Consider the following 14392-nt stretch of genomic DNA (forward strand, 5'->3'; position numbering starts at 1 on the left):
CCATGTACAAGTACTTTGTTCAAGTACTCGAGCTATCTTATCTCTTGCCATAGTAGTCATGGTGGGTAAAGACAGGTGTCAGAGCAAGCTCAATCTAACCCGACATAATGTCGTCCAACCACACTACTATGGCTCTGTTGTTTCGGCAGCAGCACCTAGAAGGGACTAATTTTCTATAATATATAATTAAAGTATATATATTCTGGAACCTTATTGTTAGCGGAGTCGATTAAGCAATGTCCGTCTGTCTGTCTGTCTGTCTGTCTGTCTGTCTGTCTGTCTGTATGTATGTTTTTTTGAGGACCCCAGAAATAGGCGACATCCGAATCTTCAAAAAATCTGTTAGGCCTGCTTTCGTGAAGATCGCTATTTAAAATTAGCAAAATAGGTCATAAATAACGTAGATATGAGCAAAAATACGAGACAGCATCTGAAAGTTCATCAAAAAATTGGGATATTTTATTCATGGTGAGACAGAAATTGCTAGAAACAAAAACAAAATACATAATCATACGGTACAGTTTGTTATTGTTTGTTTATGAAAACAAGGCAGAGCGAGAGCAGCAGAGCAAGAGCAGCACTAGTGTGTTGTTATTGGCTAGAAACATGAAATTAAGTATGTGGAGCCTGGCTTAAGTTAGAACTCATGAAAGGGAACTTTTTGGTACTTTTTCGTTTTTCAAAAGGCACTCTTTTGAATTGAATGAAATTAAGAACGTAGAGTCGGAATTAGGTGAGAACCGGAAAAAGTCAACTTTTTTTTTAATATTGAACCTAGAAATATAAAATTAACTATGTAGAGTCTGCATTAGATGAGAACCCATGAAAGGGAACTTTTGGGTACTTTTTTGTTTTTCAAAAGGTACTCTTTTGAATTTTCTATAATATTGAATCTAGACACGTGAAATTAAGCATGTTGAGTCCAAAGTAAGTGAAGTAAAAGAGGACTTTTTGGTACTGACTGTTTTTTTACACAACATGGTCAAGCGTATATATGATTTGGCACAGCCGAATATAGAACTCTTTTTTTTGTTACTTATGATAATACTTACTTACACTAGATCAATATCATGTAAATAAGTAGAACAAACATGAACTCCAAATAGTCAAAGTATACTAGAGGAAGAAAAAGCCATCCGGGCTTTAATTAATCAATATCGGTATTCAAACGAAAGTATTGATTTCGATATAAGATATGGGAAAAATCGGTTGACTTACAATACTCTTAATATGAAGTCACCCTGAGAAAACGACTTTAACGCTCATTGCTGACTTAATAATATCAGGTGATAAATTCTGACATTCGAAAGCGATCAAAATTTCTAATTATTTTTTAAGATTTCGATAGCTTTCGAATGTCATATTTGCCTCCAGTTTAGTGATGCAATTCGACACAAACAAGTTTTGTAGGAATCAAAATCATCTGTTTATCAAATTTTATGAGGAAGAACCCCAAATTAGCTTTAAAGGGAAGGGAGCTCGAGGCAGTTAACCTGACAAACCCAAAACCATTTGACGCAACAAAAGCTGAACTAAAAATAAGTGTGAGGGAATACCATAAGGCCTCTTGGAATAATGAAACAGTAGGTAGAACCACGAAGATCCTATGGGGTGACACTGATGAGAGCAAGACGAAAAAATCTCCTCAAAATGACCATGTCGGAAGTTAGTATGATGATATTATCGTGAGTGGACATATAGAATTACAAGCACATATTTGCAAAATTGGACATGAAAAATCAGACGAATGTAGAGCATATGGAGAGGACAGTAAAACTCTGGAGCACTATCTTTGCCACTGCCAGGCATTCGTCGAAGTTAAATTCAAGTATATTGGAAGTGATCTTATTCCGGAAATAGCATTCCTGACTAACACTGATTGGAAGAGATTTAGGAGTTACGATCAGGAAACAGAGTTTTTTTTTTTTAATTCATGCTAAAGCCGATTTTATAGTTTACAATAGGAAAAGAAGTTTTACTTTTACTTTGTAATTTTTAAAACTTAAGTACTATTTATTCCTTAAGGAAGATCTATAAAACCAGGTATTAGTCACACTAATTATGATAATGTTGTATTTTTTTGGAACTTGGGTGCTTAAGTTTTTGTTTTGGTACTTTTTTAATTCTGTAACTGCAATATTTTCATCCCCCTGAGTCATATTACCTTCATAAACTTCCACATGTTGGTGTGCTTGCAATCCGATGATATAAGAACAAATAATCTTACAGGAGTCTAAATAGGTAATGTCAAAAATATCCTTAAAATTATTTAACTAGGGGGGTAAACCAGAGAGCCATATAATCAGGTACCACGGTAATTGCAGGGCAAACTTTCGTACTTTGTCTTGTCCTAGTTATTGGTCCGTTCGAAATGCACGTGGATACTCTAGTTTAAATCCAACCTCAGGGGAAACTATGAGTTAAAATACTGCTACATGGTGAAGTCTATATTTTTTGACAAGTGCGGTACTTTGGCCGAAACAATAGACACCCGGAGGAGAAGTAATTGTGGGATTACGAGTTAGAAATAAGTTGGTGTCAAGTGTATATTATCCGGGATAAATTGGGGGCTTCACCTACCCGTATACATATTGCGAGTGTGTCGGATGATTCATTCAATAAATTGTCCCTTCTCGATAAGGGACAGCAATGGTCAGGGTTTAGATAGTTTGAATACAAATTAAGGGAAATCTATTGTTATTCAATAGGTAAGTGGTTGTAGTCTAGTAAACCGGAGGTGGTGGGTTCGATTCCCACCTGAGGCACTCGTTAAGGAGCGCACAACAGGCCCGATACAGGCCTAGGTGAATTTCTTCAGATTTGATGTATATATGTACATCCTCCTTTCTAACTAACTAATTAACTAACTAACTAACTAACCAATTAACTAACTAACTAACTAACTAACTACGTAAATGAGAATCTATAAAACGGAATTTTTTGGAACTTTTTCGTTATTCACCTTGTACTTCTTGAGTTTTCTAACCCAGTAGATGAATATCCATAAAATGGATAATTCTAAGATATCTTGAATCTGCGGTCAGATTTAGATTCAGCATATTAATAACTATAATATCTACTGGGTATTTGGGCAAAGAATAACAAAAACAAAAAACATATGATTGTCAGAAAGGAATTTAAGGAATGCATTTGGAATTTAACAACTGTAAACAAAACAAGGATTCGGCGCATATTAGTCTATCTCTCTCTTTTCGTATGTATTTTTTCACCACAGACTTTAACTCTCCTTAAAGCAAATAGAATGCAAAATACTAAGAAATTCACCATAACCGTTGTTTGCTGCCATCAATAATTGTAGTATAAACGTTGTGATTCTAACAAAACTACCGTTAGTTATTCGAGAAATAAACATTGCAAAGGGTTGTCGGTTTCAACCTTGACGCTATATTCTCGTGCGTTTTAGAAAACATTTAAAATAATATTGACAATGTTTTGTAAGCAATTCTAGTGCTTCTAACGGTAAATTTCATTTAAAATGTTTCAGTTAAGGGTGGATTGTCGTGTGTAACGGGACATGGTTTTGAACACACGGACGAATGTTTAAGGAATGTGAATTAAAATCATAATAAATATAAAGAAATTAATTTAAAATTATTCGGTGTAATAGTGAATTAAGTGAAATTATATGTGAAAGAAATGTTGCATGAATAATTTCCAAGAAAATATATGTGAAATAAATGTGTGCATAAAGAATATAATGAAAATATACATAATTAGTATTTTTAATTAAATTATAGAAAAAAATAGTTCGAAATTGTAAAATTCAAAAACTGTGAATAAATTTTTGAAAAAAAAAAATATATTTCGTATAAATTATTATAAATGTCCTTCAATAGTTTGGCAAGTGTTTGTGTTTAACTGAAAATCTATTAAATAAAATTCTAGTATAAAACATGTCATTTTTAAAATAAAACTTAAATAAGTTTGAAATTGAAAGAAACAACAAAAGAAATACGAAATTCAATTGTCTTTAATAGTAGTGTTACGCAAATCTAGTTCTTCCTACCGTTTCTAACAATATATACATTGTAATATACTAAATATAAAGAACGTGTGAGTAATAGTAATAATAAAAAAAGAAAGAAATATTTATTATTTTTTATCGATTTTCAATTCAGTTTGTTACGAATAATATTTACATTGACATCACTTCCTTGCCGGTTAAACGTTTATGGCGAAGAATTGTTGTAAAGGAAATAACTTAAATTGATAGTCATTTATTTAAATAAAGTTTTGCTTTTAAAAGGTTTCTGAAAAAGTTTACGATTTCTACTATGACATACGATACGTTAAGCAATTAAAAATTTAAATATCTTGAATAATATAAAAGATATGACAATTGCTTTGACAACTACATACACATAGTATTACGTACATAATAGATATGTACAGACATATGTAATCTAATTATATATTCAAAACTGAATCGATTTCATAGACATATTGATATAATAGGGAGTGTTTTTTTAATTAAGAAATATAACACATATAAAGTTGAATAAAAAATATAATTGGTCAATTCACAATCGATGTCGTATCGTTGTATGTCATAAATATTTTTCAAATAATATTTTTTGAAACAAAAACAAATCAATAATAAAAATAATTACGCAGTACTACGATACAACCGTACAACACCGATTGTGAATTGGACAAATGTTAATACATAAAATATTATTATGTTCCATTAATTCGAAACGTAAAATATCAGAAGTTGAAATTGGTTTATAAGACAAGTATAAGATTTTTTCGTTTTTTTTTTGCATATACCAATCTAAATAAAAAACAAAGTACTTCCAAAAGATTAACATCTATTACCACTTTAAAAGTAGCACTAGGTGAATTTTTTACCTTCTGTGGAAGTGATGTTATCCAAAGAGGCGAAAAGAATCCGTTTTTATGGAAATTTTTTGAATTAAACTAATTTTGTTTTGAAGTTAATTGATAAATGCGTGTTAATAATAAATTTATATTAATATTATTTGAGTCAAATTAGTTGTACTCTATAACACTACAATTTCACTTACTAATAACTTCCAAAAAAAACCTAAAATTAATTCCTAAGAAAGACTTCAGATGTGGTAAATTTGGAATCAAAAAAAGGACATCACTTATATAACAAGCTTGTGTAAAAATCATCATTTCCTTAGGTCTTTTTTAGTACTTCCATGGAGTAAATTCTACTTCTTTTTCGCTTCTTTGGAAGTACTTTTTTTGCTGTGTATTTTTTAATGCACTTTATTTTATTGTATAAGTTTTTTATTATTTTGGTCAATTTTTTCAATATAATTTTGCGGTCCTAGGAAGAATACATATATTCGGAATCTGTATATTTAATGGAGTCGTCTTAGCCACGTCCAGCAGTCGTCCATTCTATTTTAGGGTAGTAATTTTACAAACACAGAGTGAGTTGTTAGAAGACTCACCACAGCCCCTTTGTGTACTCACACGCAGGGATAATTTTCGGTTCCACCACTCCATGAATAAGCACTATGCTCAAGTAATCGAGCTACCTATTTGCTGATCATTGCTGCCCCGTTGCTTAATTTGCGTAACATCGCTTGCATTTACGACCACGTAGATGTGATCGTCTCTGTTGACTCGGCAACATCATTTAGATGCGTAAGGCCCATTTCAAGGTGGTAATTTTCTAAAGACAGAATGAATTGGTAATCGGTTGACCAAAATACAAATCCATCAAATAAGCACCTACCTATTTCACGGTGGTAATTTTACAAACACATAGTGAGTGAGTGCATGTCACACAAACGCAGGGTGCAATTTTCGGACATGGTTCGACAGCTCCACGAATGAATCAAATAAGCCAAAATACAAGTTCTTACTGAGAACACAGTGTGGAAAATCTAATATGAACAGAGCAGTGCCTGAACATAACGGGATCGAGAATAAATGTTTATATTGTCAGCTCAGAGCAATTCTCATTTGTTCGCCATATACAAGAGAAAATTTCTAAACATTCATACGAGTACTTGTATTTGTAGGGCTAAATCCATATATGTATGTAGAAGCATCCTGTATCTTATTCTGAACTCATCTCAATAGACTTCATTGTGTTTCAGTATTTTAACCAACATATTCTTCCCGCGATTTTGAGTTTAAACCACAGCCACAATCTGCATTCTAATTCTATATCTACAAGACAAAGTACGAAACTGTGAACTGCGGGCTAATGGTTCCCCTCTGATTCGATTTCCATTTCAAATCCAGAGAAAGAACGAAGGTATATTTGACACGATCAGACTAAAGAAACTGAAAGCAATGTTTTTTTGCACAGATTACAATCACACCTAAATGGGGAAATTTATCAATTTAATATGTCGTATGTATGTTGAAAAGAGTTTTCAGAAGACCGCAGATGTCGGGGAAAGCCGAATCTTCTATAGAGAGGCTTTTGAAAAGTTTACTATATTACGTTCTAAGTAATAAGTAGTAAATTTTGCCACAAGACTTTTTTTTGGAAATTATTAGAATTAGATCAAAATTTCCTATCACTTCTATAGAAATTTATATCTTGTTTATATACCCACTTGAATATCGGTATTCAAACATTATTTTAGATATGCATATATAAATTTTATATTAATATGAATCGGTCCATAATTGACTTTAGTTTATTTTTAGTTTTTCAGATTAACTTTTGAAAATAAATTAAAGTAACATAATTTATTGGCAAATGCCATATCGGTTTAAAACAAATGTTTGTAAAAAATATTTTCAGAGATTTTTTCAGATTAGTAGTCGATAACTGTAAAAGCTTCAATACAAAACCCTCTTTTAAAAATCATTTATGTTTTTTATTTACGGATCGACCGATAATTGGTCACAGCTCCCATAAAGAGTCTACTTCCGAAAATCACTTCTTGGTAACTATGTCTAAAAAACTAGATAACATTAAGTAACAAGAAAAAAGTTTGACATATCTTTTCCAATTGAACCTGTCATTTCAAGGTTTATGAGTCCATCTTTTCAAAAGGAACAAAAATAGGTTTGATGTAAAAAATCTATGGAGTAAAATAGTTAAAAATCTAAGTTGATAGATGAAAACACAAATAATGATATTATTTATACATTTTGGTGTAAAGGTTATGGACTTTATAATTTTCAACTGATTTCAGTGTTTAATATGGTATATGTCTTATCAAGTTGTTTTTAATTTCTTTCTACTAAAACTAATTATAATATTTAGATTTTAATATAATTTTCCAATTGGGTTTTAGTTTTTTTCTTTCCATTTGATATTTATCATTTTATTTATCTGAGTTTAATTTCATAATTAATTTGCAATTGCTACATGCTCTCGCACACAAAAAAAAAAAAACAAGCACATCAATCATATTACGACTAAATTGAATTTAAGACAATTTATTAATATAAAAGGAAAAAAAGCAAAACCAAAAAATATTAAAAACCAATAATGTTAGTTTAAATACAGTACATATTTGCTTTTATTGTTGCTGTTTACATAACTGTATATATCGCCATATAAAATGACTAATGGTCCAAAATAACAAAATAGCGTTATATTAGTATATCGAAAGTTTGATTTCTTTAAAGACAGATAAGGAATTTAGTTACATCCATTTTACATTATGCCGACGTAACAGCTGCTTATGTTCATATAAAAATATTTACTAAAATTTGTAAAACCAAAAAAGCAACGAAAGGAGTAATGAAGTCCCTATATATGTACATATGTACATTGAGGTGGCAGCAAACAAGTTTATTTTCAGGTCTAATATAATACATTTGATCCAGGTGAAATGTTTTTTTGTCGCAACTAATGTCAAGCACCTTAAAATATTAAGAAATCAAACTATTGTAGATTTTACTATTTCGCTACAGGTAATTTTATCTTGATGAACCATTCCCATCTTGCTGTAATTGCAATTCGGTTAAAAGAGGTGGTACCAGCACCTCTGGTCTGTGGTCTATAAACTGGTGGTGTCAAATGTATCGTTGGCCTTTTCATGGAATGATTTGAACTTCCTTATCTGATATCATGGGATCCGGTTGTTCGCAAGGCAGAATTTAGAGTTTTGTTTGCTTCTGCCGGTTATTGGAGAGGTGCTCTAAGAGAGAACGTTCTGGTACAGCCAGCTTAAACTCAAAGAAGAGAAGGTTAGGTTGATAGGAGGATGTATACTACATCAAATCCGAAAAAATACACCTAGGCTACTATGGGACCTGATGTGCGCTCAGTATAATGAAAAAAAAAATGAACTGAATGAATTATTTTTCAGTGTTCAGAAACTCAGTTTCCTGAACGTAATTCCTAAGTGTTAGTCAGGAATGTTATTTCGGGAATAACATCACTTCCAAGATATTTGGATCTAACTTCGACAAATGCCTGGCAGTGGCAAAGTACTCCAGAATTAACTGTCCTCTCCACATGCTCTACATACGCCCAATGTTGCATAGATGTGCTAGTAATCCTGTGTGTCAACTCAGAATACGTACCATCATACTAACTTCAGACTTGCTCATTTTGAGGAGATTTTTCGATTGGGCTGGTACCCTTATGATGTGAACCTTATCTCTGGGAGAGTATTCAGTTAAAGCTACCAGATATATTCTGTGTCTGGTATACGATGAGGCACGTCCGATGATTGTGTATAACCTTCCAATATATCCAGTGCACATTGATGACGTGTCCTACACATGGAACCACTTACACCCAAGCTGAAGGTACGCTGAACTCCCTGTAGGAGTTTGATATTTCACTTTTTGTCTAAAGCAGTCCACTAGATTATTAAATCATAAGTATGCTAGAATTGGTTTAATTACACTCTTGAAAGAGAACATTGGTTAAAGGACTGATATATGGTGAAATCTATATTTATAGATAAGTTCGGTGCTGTTGCACAAAAGAGAAGAGATTACCTTTAGAAAAGTGATTCTTGTGCTAAGCTTTGGGAATGAATTGATATCTTGTTTACCATAATAAGAGAGCCGGATGTTTATCTTAATGGATATGTCGAATAAGTGAGAAGTGTGATGGGGATCTTATATAAGAGTTAACCCTAAACATTTCTAGACAGAGAATTGTGTCAAGTATGTTTGGGGCTCAAGTTCTCGATTAATGCGCTTGTACATGAACCGGCGGAACCATGTAAAAAAATTGTCCCCTGCCTTCCCTGTGCAATGTACTCAAAGAACAGTGTTGAGTCGCGTTTAGCTCACCCTAGTGTCAGCGTTAAATAGGCCTTTTGGCTAGACATTACGTTATAAAATGCAAATTTTTGATTAACATTATTGTTTATTTAATTTTAAAGGATTTTTAAAGTATCGGAAAGTCTATTGATTAGTAAATAGAATAGTCCACAGACTAGTCAATAGAATAGTAAACAAACAAGTTCATAGACTAGTTAATAGACCAGACCATAAATTAGTTAAATTAAAGAATAATTTATACAAGAACTAATTCTATCACAACTTCTTGATATACGAAACTGACATGTTTTTGATCGGCATTTTTTTGTCTGGCATTTTTTTTCAAATCCTATGTGTAGACATCTGATGTATAATAGGTGTATTCTATTACTATTGCTTTTGTAAAAAGAATGTAAAAAAATAATAATTTTTTTTTGCAATGTGGCAACAAAAGTATAAAACTGAATAAAATGACTGAATGACTGGCATAAACAACACAACATAAAACAACAATATTGTCATCAATGTAAATATTGTCTGACATACTTACAAAAAACAAATAATAAAACTTTATAAAATAGCAACAAATATACAAACATATACTGAAGAAGCAAAAGAGAAAAAAACAATAACAATAAAGGTGTGTTGTTGGTATCATACATACATACATACATACATACATACATACATACATACATACATACATACATACATACATACATACATACATACATACATACATACATACATACATACATACATACATACATTTGTACATATATTACAAACATCTATGACGACAATAATAACAACAATGTATGGATAAAAAGGAATGAATAGAGTAGAGAACAATAATAACATGGCAACAAAGAGTATTTAGTAATGGCGTCTGTACAAATGTAATAAAACAAACAAATAAAAATACATTCATACGTAAAAACAACTAAATACACAAATATACCTACATTCATCTATAACTGTAAAACCATATGTATGTATATTTGTGTGTCTTACACAGTAGTACATCTATACGTATGAGTATTTTTCAAATTGTTTTTTATTTACATACCCATGTACGTACAAATGTAAGGATATGTAATATAACACATTATCAGCTGTTAACAATTATTAGGTTTTTTTATTAAATATTTATTCATGATACAAACACTTAATGTATGTTAATATACATACATGCGTAAATACATAGTCAGGTATCGTTTAAAATATTTAATACGTATTTTTATGAATACATATTGATGGAAATGGAAAAACTGGCCCGTTTTTTTGGAGGGAATTAATTTCATGTCCAAAAACTATTTTTTTAATAGTTACATACTTAATAGCATCATATCATGTATTTTATTATACCTTTAATAAGATGAAGGGTTCCGGTTGTTAAAAATATTATAAGGATCAGTATATACCTCATAATGTCAGTTTACTGGCAACCTGTCCTCACTCGTCAATGATTTCACTATAGGAATGGAAAGGCGAAATGTTGGTAAACTGGATGTTTACCAAAAAACCAAATAATAACAAGTGTAAATGTATAGTCGGGCGTAGCCGGCTATATGATACACTACACCAGCCAGTGTGTTAAAAATGGGGATTATTTAAAAAACAAAGCTTTTAATTTGTTTTTTAACTTTATTTCGGAATATTTTTACTTTTTTTTTGGAAAAAAAGAGATTTTTACAAGAGGGCTCAAATGGGAGTAGGGGAAAATATGGTCCTATCCTTATAAATGTTAGTAGGGGAAGTTAAGTCTACTTCAAAGTTATTTGTATAGAATTGAAAAGTGTTATTAGTGTTTGTAAGTGAATTTTGACCTTTAAGTCATTTTCTGCAGGGGACTTTGTATGAGGGCTAGGATCAATTGAAGCACTAGCATTACAAAAATTAAAGTTCTATAAAACTAAAAACTTTCTCGACTTTTGTTGACATAATAGAACATTTAACTTAATTATGAGCCCAAAGGCCCTATTTGGGGGGGTACGGTTGTCGAAATAATGGACCGATTTTAACCATTTTCAATAGGCTTTGTCCTTGAGACAAAGGAAGCGTGTGTGCCAAATTTCATCCATTTTAATACTGTTGAGGACTTTGACTCCTTTGATAATAATAATAATAATAATACCATCTTCATCACTTATCCCAAGAAGAATTAAGCAGTGGTAGTGGAAAAGCTAAATGACAGGATAGCTTAACTATACTGAATACACCAATCTTATTAAGGAATATAGTACAATCCCAGGATACTTCGAAGATTATATCGGATGCTCTCTTAACCTCTGAGACAAAGAGAACCTGATATCCCAATTAACTGAATACATAGAGAAAACATTCCTCATGTCTTCATATATACTGGCAAAGTCGAAGGAAAGGGTGTTAGATAAGAAGCCCCTACAAACGTGGAAGAAGACGCTAGACGGTTAAAACAAAAGCCGCAACAAAATTCTAATTCACTATTACAGTGAATAAAAAAATAGTAAACCAAACAGTCGCTTATGATGTGATTGCTCCCTGAGAAACTTAGGGAAAAGTATTAGTCCTCTCTGGGACATCTCTAAATTAGGACTGATCAAGAAGAGAAACTTTCTGTGCTCTCAAAATCTACTGCATACATAAAAATAGAGAAATTCAGCGGGGACACTTCTGGTAATAAGTATACATAGAGCAGGATTCCAATGTTGGACTTGCCAAGAACAGAGGTCTAGTTTATTTTGCTTTTAAAGGTGTCTATTGGAAATGGTCGTCGAAACTTTGACTGTGTCCACAGCATCATTATCCACTACAAATAACATTGATGAGGTAAATTCAGGAAGCGGGAATTTGAAACTTAGGAATGTAAAAGAAGGTAGCCAATAAATTTAATTTCCATTTCATCTAGACTACTTCTACAGAAGCCATTATGTTATAAAATACCCAGTAATCACAATATTTAAGTTGTTAGACGGCGAAATAATTTAAGGTGCTTTGTTTGGTTTATTATTCCATTTTGTATTGGAAAGTTTATGGAAGTTGATTGTATGTTTTGAGCTGAATTCTGCAGCTCGTCATCCCCTTTAAGGACATTCTTGAGCTAGTATTAATGTAGAGTATACACCTAAAATCTCCTCCAACCCACTTTTCTTTGTTTGGCTTCGTATACGGAATGGTTCCTTTGGGAGCGATAATCTTCCAGTGTACAATATTCTAAAATAATAAAACTTAAGTTTGTTCAAAAGATGGGTTTGGGAGTTCAATAATTGCGGTTATTAGCATAGCTATTTACTTGGCTTACTAATCCTTTGGAATTCAGCTTTGCAAAATTTAATTTTTTATTATTTTTTAGGTTGTGTTGTGGTTGTAGGATAGAGAGAACAGTGTTTGTGGACATTTGATTTAAAACTTTTTATATCGAAAGTGAATACCTCTGCAGGAAGTTTATTCCACGGCCAATCCACCACAAATGGATGTATTCTTAAAGAATGACGTGTGTTACGCAAGAATATACGGGTATCGGGAAGAAATTCCCTAATTTCAGAGGAATACATTCCATTGTAGTATCAATAGAAATCTGAAATACACCCCACGTTGCGACGGTGTTCCACTGAATCAAAAGAGTTGGATACCCTACTGTCACCGATTAGTACCTTCGCCCTGTATCGTCCTGTACGCGGTCGAGTAGCTCCAAAATAGAGTTCGAAGCTCCCGCCCATATATGAGAGTTGTATTCTATTTTCGGTCGGATATAAGTGGTGTAGATAGTAAGAAGATCAGATGGAGTAAAGTATGTCTTACATCGTTTTAAAAAACCGACACAGTTGAATGCTTCTTTCAACACTTAAAAAATGTGTTTAGTCCAGCGGACATCGCACTTGATTGTGTTCTCAGTGATCCTATAATAAGGATTGGCATACGATCTAAAACATTGTCCAGAAGTAAGCAGTTCAAATTCCTGTTTAGTGATTTCTATCACTCTATAGAATAGGTTAGGAGTCTTAAAAATTCAGGTTACCAGTTTAGCTAAGGCAAATGTAAATTGCCGTAATGACATGTTCAAGCTGGCCATAGGGTTGTGTTTCGCTGATTGTTTGGTATTAACAAATAACATACTTTAAATTCATATTTGAATTGCAAATTGTAGGATTACAATATTATTATCCACAATTTCTTCGGTGTAAACATTAGGTTCTAGTAATAAAATTTTGAAAAAAGAATTAAAGCTTACATTCTGTTGATCTTTTTTTTACTTTGTATCAAATAAATATTTAATAAACTACAAGTATCGTATTAAATGGGTGTGTTTGTCTGTATTTAGATGAATTTTATGCCGGATTAATTTTGTAACTTTTTTTGTAATACTAATACTAATGCAAATAAAAGAAGGGACTACTTAAGTCCTGTCAATATTAAATGTCGATTTAATAAACACAATTACGAAAAAGGTTTAATCAAAACACACATATTGTATAGCATTAAATACGAGTGTGTGTGTGTGCGAGTTTGTGAATTGGCTGGCTATCCTTTGCTGTTTTAAATTATGCTTAAATTTCTAAACACAGGCACTCCAATAAATATACATTCTTACATATACATACCAAATACATATGTATGTATAAGCAAATATGTGCATGTGTAATGTGACACATTTTGTATTTGTATGTTAGTAGAGTATTTAAACATGTCCTTTCTGTACTTTCCTTGATAACAAAATTCAAGGATATTTAATATTGTGTCCATAATGATGACAGTCAGCAATTTATATTTTTAGGCTTGTTGTGAGTGGGCTAGTGTAAGTGAATGAGTATTCGTCTGTATGTCTGTTTATTGGCATTCAGATCCTAGTATTTTTATAGGGAATCAATGTGTCCTTTTTAGGAATTTTTCACATTAGAAGCTTCTTCAGCTGTATAATTGGCTAACATACGCATTGAATCCTAGGGATCTTAAAGGACCTGAATATAAAATGGTTCCAGTTTCGCAGTTTTATAGGAAGCCAATGTGTTCTTTCACATTAATTGCTTCTCCAATATTGATTTTAAACGGTTGTGGGCAGCCTGATTCATAAATAAGCAGGGACCTTAAAAGACGATTCTGAATGTCCGCAATGGATCTATTACGTTAAATTAGCACGCAAGGGATCACATGTGAAACCCGGCTTATCAAGACCACATCAAGTAAACAAGCGTTTATTTAATGAATGGTAATAAGTGGG

At 32.1% G+C, this 14392-nt stretch overlaps 1 long non-coding RNA gene across 2 annotated transcripts in view; it reads left to right on the plus strand.

Moving 5' to 3' along the window:
• Positions 1-3368: 3368 nt before the first annotated feature.
• LOC111675370 overlaps positions 3369-14392 on the plus strand; it is a 52722-nt gene continuing 41698 nt past the window's right edge. For both annotated transcript variants that reach the window (XR_006941365.1, XR_006941366.1), the window contains exon 1: positions 3369-4074. This is a non-coding gene — a long non-coding RNA (uncharacterized LOC111675370). The remainder of the gene's footprint in view (positions 4075-14392) is intronic.

Source organism: Lucilia cuprina, chromosome 6 (genome assembly GCF_022045245.1).
Source record: "Lucilia cuprina isolate Lc7/37 chromosome 6, ASM2204524v1, whole genome shotgun sequence".
In the NCBI taxonomy this organism is placed as follows: Eukaryota; Metazoa; Arthropoda; class Insecta; order Diptera; family Calliphoridae; genus Lucilia; species Lucilia cuprina.